Below are 5,200 nucleotides of genomic sequence, written 5' to 3'. Positions count from 1 at the left end.
CTCTCTCTCTCTCTCTCTCTCTCTCTCTCTCTCTCTCTCTCTCTCTCTCTCTCTCTCTCTCACTCACTTACTCTCCGCGCTTCCGCACCACGACACTCCTCCTGCTGAACAGCAAACACAACAAGTTTGCATGGGGGTCGCTCGACGCCGCCGCCGGGTAACGCCTTTCCTCGTGACACGGTCCCATAGAGGCTCCCATCTCTTGTCCTTTTACGACGAGCGAACTCGACCGGAACTGGTGCATATGTGGCCTGAGATGCGTAAATAGATTAATAGCCTAATTTCGCTCGGCCACCGATACTTTACTTCGTGGACGCTAAAAAAAACCCTCACCTGATCTCTCGTGGAAAAACAAAAGTACAATCTAAAGCAGCCGCTCGGTGAACGCGTCTGCCAAGGTTACGCCGCTACACTGACAACTGAAAGGTTTTAGTTTTAGTGAAATCAGTGAAATACTGCCTCTAGAAAGGTCGGTCACCGTCCGGCGAACTTTCCGCAAGGTTAATAGGCTCCGGTGCCTAAAAGGCGCTTATGGAGCGCAATAACAGTACAGAGGAAAACGGCGCCAGCCCCAAGGTGGTTCGTCCGCTTCTGGGAACCAGGGGGTGTCACCGCGGGCGGGGTGAAGCCGCGTGAAGCAGGGCGTTGCGGCGTTGCGCAACCAAACCAAAGTTTATTGTTGGGATGCGAACAGAACAGCGAACCAACCGAGCCATGGCGGCCATGCCGACTCTAATGTTCCTTCACACTTAGCGAGGCTGCCGCGTCGCCGTGTCTACATTTACACCCTCCCTCCTCGCCGAGACGCGGGGTGTCCTCACAAGCTCTCGGACGACAGAGAGAAATTACTAATTATTATCATAGCAATTGTACCGACAAGAACGTTTTTCGTAGACAAGAATGCTTATAAAAAAAACTAGAATTTTTTTGACTTCGGGCCAAGAATATTTTTTCTTGAACCATAAAAATATGCTTTTCATAAGTAAATGTTGCTTCAGTAAGGAATATTTTTGTTTCTTTCTGTTATTGAAACATTGGCTGACCAAACAAATTCTAGTCCGTTTTTCAAAAGTAATTTTCTTGCTTGCGGGCGTTGCGGGAAACTTCTTTTGTCGGTGGAAAGAGCATTGATATTGTTCGGAGTAAAGTAACTGTGACTAAAAAATTAGAGTGGAGTTCATTGGAAAATCAAAGTTACTCGTTTTCTTCTAGATAAGGTACCGTGCTCTTGGACTTAAACAAGGCCTAAACATCATGTGGTACACGACGCTTTGTACTTTCTGCCGGATCAATACGACGCGGTGTGCGGCGCTGGCGGCGACGGCGCTGCTCTCGAGTCGCGTCACGCGGTCCAACTTAGATCACGGTGCTCTGGCGCGCGCCACAAAAGAGAGGAAAAGGCGGGGCGGGGCGGGCTGCAGGAAATGGGAAAGTTTCCTCGGTGGCTTACGCGGACCTTTTAATCTCATCAGTGGGGAGATGATCCGTGCGGTGCCTTTAAGTGCCGTGGCCGGTCGGCGTAGCCGCCCCACCGAGAATATCATGTTTTTTATTTAATTTTTATAAACCCATCCTTTATTCTACTTTTATTCACCTTATACCTTATCTCTTCTTTTAGCTTGTACCTTGTTCCTTTTATTGCGCTCGCCAAGAGGGCAGGGTCGGGTCGGGGTTGTCGTCTGGCATCGGCCCGCTTCACTTTCAGCCCAAACGCTTGAGCGAGGAGCGTGGCTGTGCGCGTGGCCAACACGGAATACAAATGAATTCGCGACCGGTTCGGAGTGAATAAACTCCTCTCCGTCGTGGCGATGGCAAGGGCTAAAAATTAAAATCATTTTTTTTATTAAAAAGAAAAGAGAAAAGAATGGAAACTGTCAGGACCGTAAAGCGATGCTGCTAAAAGCCGTGGTGTGGTAATGGACGCGGACCATGTTCTTCAATTTCTCTGCACTCTGCGCCGTTGTTGTCTGGCCTCCCATTACAAAGCGCGACTTGTTAGGTCCAGCCCACAATATCGGCTCCAAATCATTGAGGGCGGAAATAGAGAGAGAGAGAGAGAGAGAGAGAGAGAGAGAGAGGGTACTTGCTGTGATGGGGTAGGTTTTGTCACCCGTCCGCCGCCGCGACCAGCCCTCTCTCTGTTGAGATGCGCGGGGAGCGAGCATCGTGGGAGGACTCTCCGATCCGCACCGATCTCTTCGCCCTCGCTCAATCTCCCGTCTGACTTCGGCTACTACAGACGTCATAGTGGCATCTCTTCCTCTCTGTCGTCTTGTCCATCTCCGCCTGCCTCACTCACTCACTCGCCGGAAACAGGCTCGGGATTGGATTCTGAACTCGTTAGTCCGCCGGAACGTGATTGGCTATGATTCCGAAGCATGGAAAATTCGTGCCGTTGCTAGACGTCGCGGCAGTGGCGCAAAAGCCCAGTCAGTGCCTGCATATCAAAGGGCTGGGGGCAGGGTTTGGGTATCTTTTATTTTTATTTTATTTGTATGCTGCCCCCATCCCCCCCCCCCCCCCCCCCCCCCCCTCTCTCTTTCCTATATCCATTCACCATTCGGTGGCTCTGTGGGCCCATGCGTGAAATTATCCCTGGAGGAATCAAATGCCTGCGCTGAGCGATGCGCACCGTACCGCAACGGATATCGGCGTCGTGTCCCGGCCTGTTTCTGCCCTCGCCCCCCACCCTCCTCTCTGATCGTCGCGCAAGCGCACCCCCTTTCCTCTCACCTTCAACACATTCTTCTCATATTTTTTTAAAAAAGATTCTTTCAGAGGTTGTCTCAAAATCACGTTATTCACTAGCTTTAGTTATATATAACAATTCACTTATCAATTATTTTTTTTACAAAACAAATGTTTGTAACGGCCCTTATTTCGGTGGCCAGCTGCCAGCTGGGCCTGACCTACGGTAGAGGGATCGCACTGGCCTGCCTCGGGGGGATCACGGGGATACGTATTGTCCGCGGGATTGCCGACGGGATATTGAAAGGGCCGCTGGAGTGGAAAGGGCTTACTGAAGCCAGGCGCAGCGCACGAGCCTCTTATGCGCAGGAATATATACTGCCCCTCGAGTGGCACCGGACAGGGAGCGCGTGTAGTCGTGAAAGATGATTCCCCTTCCTGCTATGAATAAAGTCAACAACAATATCGTTGACCTTTACGTAATGACTGCGATTTATGTCATGGAAAAAAAATCACCACTGGGAGATGTTCAGATTTTTTATAGCCTGATGAGCGTCGGATGGAAAAGTGAAAAGCAGAAGGAACCTCACCTGTGCGAACGTCTTCCACCGCCGCCCCCCGCTCGCGTCCCCCAACCGCGCGTTCAGTAGTTCTTTTGTACCACACGAACGAGAGAGGTATGATTTAGGACGCGCTTGTCTGTGCTCACGCAGCGCTGCGCCCGTAGGGTGTGACGCGCGATCAGTATTCAGCAGGCCTTGCCCCACCCCACCCTGCCCCGCCTTACCCTCCTCTATACGGAACATTGTATCTGCCCGCTTGCTTGCCGTCCGACGAAAGAAGTAAAATGGTAAATGAAAAAACTACCCTCTAGTTTTTTTTCTTCCAATTATGGATAAGGCTAGCGCTAGACCAACCCAAGTGTTTTATAAATTGGCAAATATTGTAAAATAATAGTGTCTTAAAATGTTTCTCTGCGAAAACTCTTTGCACTGAAAATAACTTTTACTCTTTCAAAGAGAGATTTGTATCTTGGTATTTTTTTGCTAAAATTACGATGTAGTGAGCCCCCTCACTACATCGTGGCTAAAACCTTTCCAAAGACTGGTCCTGCTCGCTGTCCCGGCTGGACTCGTTTGGTCACGGTGTGCGCACACGGTATACCAGCTTTTGAATTTTGTGAGCTCCATAATGTCACCGACTCCTGACGCTTTTTCCTCCCCCTCCCCAACCTCTCCCTCCCCCGCCGCTCTCGACCACGGCTCTTTTAGCCTCAGCATTGACTGTGACTGCTATCGCTGCTGCCCCCAGTAGGGCGGCAAACGGCACAAAGTTTGTTTGTCGTTTTCATTAAATTCTGGAGAGACCATCCCTTTTGTTGTGCGCTAGTGCGTGACGGTGTGACGATGGCGGTGGTGGCGTGGGTGGGAGTAGGAGGGGGTGTAGTGGATCGGAATTTTACCTGACGTGGGTCTCAAACTCGTCACGTGCCAGAGGCAGCCACCAAAGCCTATGCTTTCCCTTAGAAAGGAGCGAACAATGATGAATTGTTAGTCTTAGTCCTCCGACACGCACACTCGCATAGACACACACTAACTCGCCCACACACACATCCGGCGTGTTACCCACAGGGCCCTACAGCCTACAGGAGCCTGGAGGGGGCCCGCGGGACTCTTTTCATCTTCCCAACTTCAGCGTGCGGGGCGGGCGGGGGCGGCAGCCAAGGGCCATTGTAGCGCCGTGTCGAGCCGCAGCTCTCGTGACACAATACAAGGATTGTTCAGCTGGAAGTCCAACTGGGTGCCAAACCTATCCGTGCGGGGGTGGCGCACCTTGCGGAATGGCGGTGATCCTTCCGACTCGCTGTCGTTCCCCCCGTGCCTCCCGAAAGCGCGCTAAATTTGTTGTGCGGGTCTTCTCCCACGATGTTGCGAAGTTCTTGAAGATGGAGATGGAATATGTTTTATTGAGGAAACGCGCGAGGCAGGAAGATCTGCCGTGAAATTGCAAGCTTTAATTACGTTTCCCTGAAATTGTGTTGAAAACAATCATCCTGCTTTCACGGACACAAAGCAACGCTTTGCAGAACTGCGAATTATTTGGATCTTTTGTAACTACGAAGCATTTACTTTGCAATTACAAACTATGCTTAGCAATTATTGCGAAGCAATGAAACATCGCTTTACATTTGTATAGCATCACGTTGTAATTGCAAAGTAAATTCTTCGTAGTTACGGTAGTTACAAAAGATCTCAATTATACTTCGCAGTTCTGCAAGATTTTAACAGTGTGCAGAGTTGGTGCACGCCATGCGAGAGGCCAGCGTCATCGTTGTTTGAGCTGTGCACGCACGCGACACTCCACAGAGCTCGCGATTAATTTGTGACAGTGGCCATGTGGCTGGCGCTGGCGGTGCGGAGGGTGTGGCGCATGGCAGGCGTATAACCGTGCTGCGGTATTGCCGAGTGCTTTTGCGATCAGATGGTACCGCAGAGGCAGGGAAACCGGGGGG

This window comes from Frankliniella occidentalis, unplaced genomic scaffold (genome assembly GCF_000697945.3).
Source record: "Frankliniella occidentalis isolate FOCC.00 unplaced genomic scaffold, Focc_3.1 Scaffold2, whole genome shotgun sequence".
NCBI classification, from domain to species: Eukaryota; Metazoa; Arthropoda; class Insecta; order Thysanoptera; family Thripidae; genus Frankliniella; species Frankliniella occidentalis.
Note: the sequence above shows the minus strand (reverse complement) of the source record.